Genomic DNA, 10,814 nt, shown 5'->3' with positions numbered 1-10,814 from the left:
AAGCCAAGATCTGGGGGACAGGAGTCTCTGTTCCGGCACGCCGCCGGGACGGGGAAGTGCCCCCGGAAGGCTCCTCCATCGACACCACCGCCATCTCCATCAACGCTGCTGTCTCCCATGAGGAGGGAGTAGTTCTCCATCGAGGCTCGGGGCTGTACCGGTAGCTATGTGGTTAATCTCTCTCCTATGTGCTTCAATACAATAATCTCATGAGCTGCCTTACATGATTGGGATTCATATGATGATGCTTGTAATCTAGATGTCATTATGCTAGTCAAGTGGATTTTACTTATGTGATCTCCGGAGACTCCTTGTCCCACGTGTGTAAAGGTGACAGTGTGTGCACCCTGTGGGTCTCTTAGGCTATATTTCACAGAATACTTATTCACTGTTATGAATGGCATAGTGAAGTGCTTATTTATATCCCTTTATGATTGCAATGTGTTTTGTATCACAATTTATCTGTGTGCTACTCTAGTGATGTTATTAAAGTAGTTTATTCCTCCTGCACGGTGTAATGGTGACAGTGTGTGCATCGTGTAGTACTTGGCGTAGGCTATGATTGTGATCTCTTGTAGATTATGAAGTTAACTATTGCTATGATGGTATTGATGTGATCTATGCCTCCTTTCGTAGCGTGAAGGTGACAGTGTGCATGCTATGTTAGTACTTGGTTTGGTTATGTTGATCTGTTATGCACTCTAAGGTTATTTAAATATGAACATTGAATATTGTGGAGCTTGTTAACTCCGGCATTGAGGGTTCGTGTAATCCTACACAGTTAGTGGTGTTCATCATCCAACAAGAGGGTGTAGAGTCTAGCATCTATCTATTTATTCTGTTATGTGATCAATGTTGAGAGTGTCCACTAGTGAAAGTATGATCCCTAGGCCTTGTTCCTAAATACTGCTATCGTTGTTTGTTTACTGTTTTACTGCATCTATACTTCCTGCAATATTACCACCATCAACCACACACCAGTCCTGGACAGCAAAGCACTTTTCTGGTGCCGTTGCTACTGCTTATATTTATTCATACCACCTGTATTTCACTATCTCTTCGCCGAACTAGTGCACCTATTAGGTGTGTTGGGGACACAAGAGACTTCTTGCTTTGTGGTTGCAGGGTTGCATGAGAGGGATATCTTTGACCTCTTCCTCCCTGAGTTCGATAAACCTTGGGTGATCCACTTAAGGGAAACTTGCTGCTGTTCTACAAACCTCTGCTCTTAGAGGCCCAACACTGTCTACAAGAATAGAAGCACCCGTAGACATCAATAACCCACAAGTATAGGGGATCGCAACAGTCTTCGAGGGAAGTAAAACCCAAATTTATTGATTCGACACAAGGGGAGGTAAAGAATAATTATAAGCCTTAACAACTGAGTTGTCAATTCAGCTGCACCTGGAAAAGCACTAGTAACAGGGGTGATGTGAAAGCAGCAGTAATATGAGAGCAATAGTAACAGTAACACAGCAGCAGTAACAGTAACACAGAGGCAATAGCACCAGAAAATAGATGATACTACTTGCAATGACATATAGAACGAGTATATGATGATGAAATATGACCGGGGTTCCCAGCTATCTACACTAGTGGTAACTCTCCAATAACAAGTGTTGGGTGAACAAATTACAGTTGGGCAATTGATAGGATTGAAAGCATTAAGACAGAACATCAAGATTATTAATCATGTAGGCATGTTTTCCATATATAGTCATACGTGCTCGCAATGAGAAACTTGTACAACATCTTTTGTTCTACCAGCTGGTGGCAGTCGGGCCTCAAGGGAATCTACTGGCTATTAAGGTACTTTTAATAGAGCACCGGAGCAAATCATTAACACTTGGTGAAAACATGTGATCCTCATACCTACGCCTTCCCCTCCAATTATCCCAGTTGCTGTCACTCTGGGGCCTCGGGTTTCGGACATAGACATGTGCAAACAACTTGTAGATACAATCTAAGCAATACGTATAGAGCTTAAATCTAAGATCATGCCACTCGTGCACTAGTGACAAGCATTAAACACAACAAGATTGCAGCAACAATAACTTCACAAACTTTATAGATAGACTAATCATAATGTAACAATCCATCGGATCCCAACAAACACAACACCGATTACATCAGATGAATCTCAATCATGTAAGGCAGCTCATGAGATCATTGTATTGAAGTACATGGGAGAGAGTACCAACTAGCTACAGCTAGAACCCGTAGTCCATGGGGGAACTACTCACGGAGCATGATGGAGGCGGTGGCGTTGATGGAGATGGCTTCCGGGGGCACTTTCCCATCCCGGCGGCGTGCCGGAACAGAGATTCTGTCCCCCGAAACGGAGTTTCGCGATGGCGGCGGCGCCCCTGGAGTCTTTCTGGAGTTTCGTCCATTTTTTCGCGTTTTTAGGTCGCAAGGGACTTCATAGGCGAAGAGGCGGAGTCGGAGGGGCCACGGGGCCCCCTCACCATAGGCTGGCGCGGCCAGGGGGCCATCTGCGCCGCCTTATGGTGTGGGCCCCCTGCTGCCCGCCTCCGACTCTCCTTCGGTGTTCTGGAACCTCTCGGGAAAAATAAGATATTTGGTCTTTGTTTCGTCGAATTCCGAGAATATTGCCCGAACAGCCTTTCTGGAACCAAAAACAACAAAAAACAGGAACTGGTACTTCGGCATCTTGTTAATAGGTTAGTTCCGGAAAATGCATGAAATCTATACCTAATAATAAAAGCATATTTTTTAGACGGTTCTGCCCTCCCACCAAAAATACATAATACATATAATGCCATCCTATGTGTACCGATTCGTTCTTTTTTTTCCTCACCTCCGTCCTCCTTTGCTTCCCTGCCGTGGGAGCCTCCACGCTCCACCGTTGATTCGGAAGGGAAACACAAGGCGCGTCGGCAGGGGAGCGCAAGGCGCATCGCCCGCGAGTCGAATATCTTCCTGCTCGGGAAGGCGCCTCTCTGCGAGCAGGTCCCGTCGAAGGCGCCTCTCTGCGAGCAGGTCCCGTGAGGGGAGGCGTGAACCGCGTCACGCCCAATCTGGGGAAGCTCGGTCTCCCGGTTCGGCTCAGATCTTCATGGCGAGGACGCCGGCGCAGCTCCTGGCCACCTCACCGCACTGCTGCTACCTGCCAGAGAGAAGAAAAGGAAAGGGGCGGACGCTGGAGAGGTGTAGGAACACCCCCATCTTGCTGTTGCGCTCCTTCCGAGAGAAAGGAAGGGGAGAGTCAGCTAGGTGGTGCTGCACGAAGACGGGAGGGGCGACCGCCGACCGATTTGATTTGGGGAGCTCCTCTAGCCTCCCGTCAGCTGGATGTAGCCTTGGACGGCGTTTGCTGCCAGAAGGGACGGCCGTGCTGGTTAGGCTAGGGAGAGAGAGGCGGGCCTGCCAAGATGTGGGATGTAGAGCTGGGCGGGTGTGTCCGGGTCGCAGGGCCGGCGTGTAGACACAAGTAGAGAAGGTAATGAGGATTTTGGGGAGAACTGCAGCGAGGAACAAAGGTGGTTGCTGCTGCTTTAGTCTCTCGGTCATTCCCATGAAGAGTGAGAGAGAAGGTTAATTTGAGGTCGAATTAGTATATTGCTGAATTTTACGTACATGTGAGGCTCCTTAATGAAGTTTACTACTACTCGCTCAAATTTACCATCTCTTGCTTGCTGAAATTTACTACTGACTGCTGAATTGTACTATTGATTGATTGCTTGCTGAATTTTAATGAGATCCTCCTTCATAATTTTTTTGGTTTGTTCTGTTTCATGAACTTATTGTTGGCCCCGTTCGTGCAATCGTGCTACGCTCAAGAAGTGAATGTAGAAAGGAAGAATAAGGCCACGATTTATTTAATTTGTTATTCTTTCCATGGGAAAATTTCCTAATCTTTATTTTAATTTCACCTACTAATAAAGAAAGTAAGATTTTCTTCCCTATTTTTCGAAAGAAAATACAGCCACTGCCACCAGTTACGTGAACAATGGTGGTACGTCAAAACCGGCAATTCCTAATTGACGCCCGTTGCGTTCGTTAGCTGGTCAACGCGTACCCCGTCTGACGCAACGGGTTTGCCCATCATTCTCATGTCGCCCTAGCCGGAGAGGAAGAAGATGATGCGCAGTAACGGCCGAAGAACCTTGCCGCTGACGGGGACGATGCGGCTGGCCGCAGCGTCGCCGGCTAGGCGAGGAATAGACCCCAGCAGAGACAGTGATGGCGCGGCTGGCTGCGGTGTTGCGGGCGGAGGTGAGGAAGAAAACCTTAGGGTTTAGGGTGGGGGTGCGGTGGTCGGTGAGTTAGAGTTTGGGTGGTGCTGCGGAAACCTCGTCGGAGTTGCAGAAAATGGGGGGATTTAGATGGAATGTCGGGGCGGCGATGGACCGATGGTGGCCGTGGCTCGAGTAGGGGGCGGCGCAAGAGCGCCGGCGGCCGCGCGAGGTGAGAGCAGGTGGTTTCCATTTGCGGCGCAGGAGTGCCGCCGGCCGCGGGAGGTGAGAGCAGGCGGGAGCTGCATGGGCGAGTAGCAGCTGCAGCGGCGGCGAAGGAAATCTAGACTATGGAGATGATAGAGGGGCGGTGGGCCGACCCATATGGCAGTTCTTTAAGCATTCGTGCCCTAACACATGCGTTGAGCGCCGAATAGGAGGAATAGGACTACTAAAAAAAGAGGAATAGGAGCACCCCTCAAAACCGTTATGTCCATCTGTTGCCTGATCGACTTCTCAAAAAAAAATCTGCTGCCTGATCGTGAAAATCGTTTTGTTTTGGATCGCTGGTGTCAGCACGTTCCGCCACAATAGTCGGATCCGATCGTGTTCACCGTACAAGGCCCAACCCAGCTCACATACACCATCCCACAACTTTCCACCTCCTGTGCAATGTGCGACAATTTGTGTATTGCAGAAACCGAGTTATTATTTCAACAGATTATACTTATGTTTTAGTCCCACCTTGCTTTCTTACACTCAATTCGACCCGTTTATATACACTTGTGAGTTGCTTGGACACAAGGTGACTCAGAAATCAACAAGGAGCAGAAAAATGATGCATTGTAGGCAAGCTGCCACCTGCATGGTGCATATATATATAACATATATATATATATATATATATAATTAAAAGAAGTCATGTGTGGAGAAGGACAATGGAGAGGAAGCAAAGCCCCCTGTGAGAAGCACCGCTGAACGATTAAGAGGAAGCAAGCCCCAAGTCAGGTAGGCTAAAATCGTGTAATAGAGAGAGACTAGGGTTAGAAGGGTCAATTGACTTTAAGCAAAAAAAAGTGACCTGGTTTTTTTAAAAGGGAGGTGGCTTCCAAAATCACTAAAAGTGTGTGGTGTCACAAGTGGGTGATGCGAGGACCTCGCAAGCTCATCTTCTTATGATTAATAATACTTTTCATAAACAAACAAAAAATGACCACCTTCGTACATGGTGGCAAAGAGGAGAAGAATAAACTAGAGCGTTTGAGTTTCACTTTATCCCGGTGCAACGCACGGACAATTTTACTAGTCATTATAAAGTGCGAGCAAAACATGTAGGTATTGTCATAAAACTAGCATGGATCATCAGAAATTATAGATACGTTGGAGACGTATCAACGGCCAGAGCCCAAATCTCCATGGGGCCGAAAAATCTATGTGAAGGCCACCAGACAAAGTCGCTTTTATGGCCCATGGCCCGTCTTGGACCCGCAGGGGGCTCCTTCCCACTGCACCAGTGGTGCAGGAATTAGCTGCAGGCAACCAAACACGCCCAATGTCTCGTTGACAGTCGTTGGAAAGGGCACTAAATGCACCGAGATGGCTGTTCAAATTGGCGAGAGGTGGAGAAATTTCTCGCACCGACTTTCGGGGACGCGCGCAAGCTCGTGCCATCTTCGCCCTTGCACGAGTGTATAGGGCGCGTTTGGTAGCCTGCATCAGATTGTTGCACCAGTGCGCATCGGGAAGAAGTCCCGTGCGCGTCGCAGACGGGCCATGGGCCATAAAAGTCACGTTGTTTGGTGGCTGCACAGAGTTTTTCCGGCACCGTGGAGATATGGGCTCTGTCCGTTTGGTAGGTTGGATTTCAGGCCTTTTAGGAGCCCAGAACGGCGCCCATGTTGTTTGGTTGCAACCCAGAATCTGCTTCTGCTTACCTCTTACCTTCGGTGGTGAGGTTACCAGCGATCAACAGCACAAGCAAGAACACAATTCACAGTTCAGGCAAACTTAGCACTGATCATAGTTCATACACGGTCATAGTTCACGACACATGATGATCATAGTTCACGACACACCATACACGATCATAGTTCAACAGACAACAGGAACTAGACACAGACATGGTAGCAGCGACACAGAACCAGGTAAGCTTCAGACTTGACTTTGGAAGACGACACACCTGATGGCGTCGCCATGGTAACGGCGCATGGTCATCACCTCAGTGCATGTGTGGTCGAAGATGACCACATTGTACTGGAAGGTGGACACCTTCTTGAAGATGAGGAACTGGCCTATCTGCAGCTGATGAGCGACGATGAAGGCCGCCCACCCCTGGTCGATGTATGCGTCATCGCCTTCTCTCACCGTAGTCATCCTCCAGTAGCAGCCAGTGTTGGTGGTGACGATGATGTTAGAAGGGATTTCTCCGAACCACCTGACGAAATCATGAGGGATCAGTAGGTGGGCCTGAATACGATGCGCACGAACTGGTCCGGCCCTACATTCGACTGGAAGTGGCCGACGTTAGCCGCCCTTCGCTTCTTCGGCGGTCCCTCCTCGGGGGTCTCAGTAGGTGACCCAAGCTTGAGCTTATCAGTCTGCCACAAGAACACATGGCATTAGAGGCGTGCCTGCTCACAAGTATATAGATGAAAATGAATATTGAAAACATGTGATGTCTCATACATTGGATCACACGGCAGCTCAAGGGACTACCCTCAAACTAAGTCTAGTGTGCAAGTAATCACACACACACACGACTAAGTTTGAGGGCAACACCTTGCCTTTCAGTGTGGCATTGTTCAATCATTGGCTAATGCACTAGACAAACAAAATGAGGCCTCATATATTGGATCACACGGCAGGCAAAGAGACTGTCCGAAAACTAAGTCTAGTGTACAAGTAATATGGCACACATGACTAAGTTTGAGGGCAGCACCCTGCCTTCCGTTGTGCCATAGTTAAATCATTGGCCATTGCACAACTAAAGAAGTACAAACATGGAAAGCAAGGTAGCATAGGACTCATACAATGAGCGCATATGGATGAGATGTTTGATCAGAATCAATGGCATGGTGATGTTCAGTCATGCCATAGGTTCTGATCGATCATGTCCTCATACTATGATTCCTGGTTACAATCATCGGCCTAGTTCAATCAGAAACAGCACAATCTAGAACAAACTAGCACGATTCATTCCGCACAGCAATCTGAACATGCTAAATCCCAGCACAAAAAACCCTTCCCCTCTTTGCATGCAGACTAAGATCTAGCAGTTTCAGCAATCCACACTCCGATCTAGGAAGGATCTACCGCAATCCGATATTAGAATAACAGATCAAAGCAAATCGAGACAATGAAAAGCAAGAACTGGAAAAGAGCAACAAGAAATGGGGACGAACACCTTGCAAACATCAATCCGAACGTTATCCTAACGGAAACCCTAGCAGATCTAATGTGCATGTCGTTGCAAATGCCCGAGAATGGCATGTTCTGCCAGAACGAGTACGAAGGTGAGAAGGAGATGTCATTACCGCCATTGTTCCAGCCGAGGACGAGCTCGAGGTCGCGGGCGAACTCGAGATGCCGATGAAGACTTCGGAGCAGGTTCCGGCGATGTCCCGATGATGCTCGCCGATGTCTCCTCCTCCGGTACCGGTGCTCCTCCGTGCGGCAGTGCGGCGGGTTGGTCGGCGGGAGGGGAACCGCCGGGTGATGTAACAGTTTGGGGGAGGTGAGAGTGCGGTCGCGAGTGAGAGGAAAGGAGAGGGGTGCGGTGAGGCTAATTATGACGCGTGTTCCCGAAGGGACGCGACGTTTCCGCCTCCCTTCTCCACGCGTGCAGGCTTCTGACTGCAACGGGCCTGGCTCCGGAGAAACTGCCATTTCTGGCGTTTCTCCAGGCCCTGTTCCGGGGTGTTTTAAAACCCGGTTCATGCAAGAACGCAGTAGTCTGCAGGCATCCAAACGAACCGAAATTATTGGACCGATGCGAGCGAAGGTCCATCCAGCTTACCAAATGTGTCCATAGTAACTTTTCTCCTTCTCGACCGCGTGGAGATTGACTCGCTAGCGAATTCAAGCGTTCCTCCATTTGCGAGCACAAATATGCTTACTAAATGTATGGATGGAGATTTATAAATGGATCAGTCAACCAAACACAAGTTTTTTTACTGGATGCAAGAAAAATATGGACTAGCAACCGGAGTAAATTACAACCAACTACCACAATTGAGACGAATTCGACGGATTAGTCCGATGTTATTAATTTTTTCAAGTCAGTACCATTTCTAAGACATGGAGCAACAAATAGCGCAAATTCTATACTGGCAATGTTTTAATAGCCGTGGCCCACTGCCAGGGATGACGTGGATTGACGGTTGCCACCCCGCCGTTTAGACCAACGCAGGCAAATATCCGGTCTGGTGGCGCTGGCCGAATTGGCTAGGAAACGCGTGGCCGCGCTGCAGCGATAGATTAGAGCATCTTCGCCCGCGTCTCCCAAAGCGTCCCCAAACGGCGTCAGATCGAGCGTTTGAGGATGTGTTTTCTTCGTGGCGCGTTTGGGAGACGTCGCTTCCCAGCCGCGTCCCCCAAACGCCGCCCCCAAACTTATTTTACCATTAAAATATATTTTTTCATTTTTTTCAATAGAGAGGAGGAATATTCCATAAACTAATACATAATTGGGAACATGGTTTTACACAAATCAAGACATAGTCTGGAACATGGTTTTCACAAACTAATACATAGTTAAAACATTGCAAAATGAGGAAACCTAACTAGTGTTGGTATCGTAGGGTTCGTGTGTTCGCTGCCAAGAAAGAACACTCTCAGACACTCTCGGCATGGCCTCGCGGCTCGCGAAGCTCGGCATCATCGACTTGGAGTAAAAGACGACGCGCATGGGGCACAGGCCCACAGGGGCACCAGCGCCGGCAAGCACGCGACGCCATAGTCCGCCACCTCCTGCGCGGGTGCTGTCAAAGAGGTGAGGCCGGCGTTTCGGCGCAGCGGCAAGCCTGCAAAACTATGGTCCGCGACCTCCTGTACGGGCATGACGGCGGCGTCAGCCATGCGGCACGCACGCGATGCCCTGGTCTGCGACCTCCTATGCGGGTGCCGCGTCACAGAGGTAAGGTCGGCGTTCCGACGCGGCGGCAAGCCCGCGACGCAATGGTCCGCAACCTCCTGGCGGCCGGGTCCGGCGCCGGCGGGTGTTGTACTGTTGTTCGTGCGTGGCATGGAGTTGCTGCTCGCAGCAGGACGTGACCGACGGTGGAGAGACATGGGTTTGCTGCTCGAAGATGGAGAGGGGTTCCCTTAATCCGAGCCGCATCAGGACCGGCGTGGCTGGGGTCATCGCCGAGCGAGCGGAGCACGGCAGTGGGGGCGCTGGGACGCTCACAGACGACATGGATGCGGAGGGGCGCGACGCGGGCGAGCAGGGCTTGGCTGGAGGGAGAGGGGCGCCGAAGGCAGGAGGAGCTGGGCAGCAAGGGGAGCAGGGTCGATCGCCGGAGGTAGGTGGAGAGAGGAAGCTCGCGGGAAGAGATATAGAGATGAATTAAAAGAACATAGAATAAAAAAAGTGGTGCTGACAGGTGGGCCGATTTCCATCTTTTTTTTTGAACAAGGGTCGTCGGGTGAGAACACCCGACAAAAGCTGCTATTGATAATCTGGAGACAAATTACAGATAAGTCCATGAAAATAACAAAGAGGACTCTAGAGGAAACTAAGAAACGCGATCCAGTCCTCCAGCATCCTCCTCCAGATCAAGCTCCGGCCAGCAGACTGCAACTTCGCCGCCGGGGAACTAGCCACTTGGCGACGTAGCACAGGAAGAACCATTGGCGGAGCAAAGCAGCATCGGAGCGACAGCCCTACTGCCGTTTGGTCCGACGCGCGGAGAACACGTCGGAGAGGAGCTCCTGAACGATACCGCCGCCGGCAACAATCGGCTCCCGCTACTCAACCACCACCACGGGGCTTGTTGCAGCGAGAACGAGAGTCGTCGGCGAAGAGAACAGCGTCAGCAGCAAGAGTGAGAAGAACAACTACCAAGCACCTCCGGCCCCCTCACCTCCACGGCCGGCCAGGCCAGAAGGGAACCAAGCAGTTTACCTCCTTGCACGCCTCCCCCGCCACCATGGCAGGCCAAGGAAGCAAGGAGACAACCTTCTCCCCTGCTGAAGACTCCTAGGCGCCTTATCGAAGGGCAACGCCGCCAACAAGCTCCAGTCGAAGATCCTCCATGGATCTGGAGGGAGGCTGCCGGCGACCAGCCGCCTAATGTCGCGCCACAACACCAGGCCGGCAAACTGCCCCTGCCACCTCCAGATCAAGCTCTTGCCGGCATCTTCAACCAATCCCCCTCGCCACCAAGGCCGGCCAGGAGCAGGAGAAGAGGCGGCAGGAGGAGCTTGATGGAGACGACGAAGGCCTTATTACGGAAACTAGTCGAGGTGGAGGCGCCCTGAGCTCCGACCGCCGGAGCAGCGAGGAGCACCTCCAGCCACGGCTCGCACTGGATCTGGCCGAGAAACCAGGCTTCAGCTCCAAACCTAACCGGCAAACCGCCGGGAACTACGCCTAACCTAGGCTAACTACTCCGG

The sequence above is a fragment of the Lolium perenne genome, chromosome 5 (assembly GCF_019359855.2).
Source record: "Lolium perenne isolate Kyuss_39 chromosome 5, Kyuss_2.0, whole genome shotgun sequence".
Taxonomy (NCBI): Eukaryota; Viridiplantae; Streptophyta; class Magnoliopsida; order Poales; family Poaceae; genus Lolium; species Lolium perenne.
Note: the sequence above shows the minus strand (reverse complement) of the source record.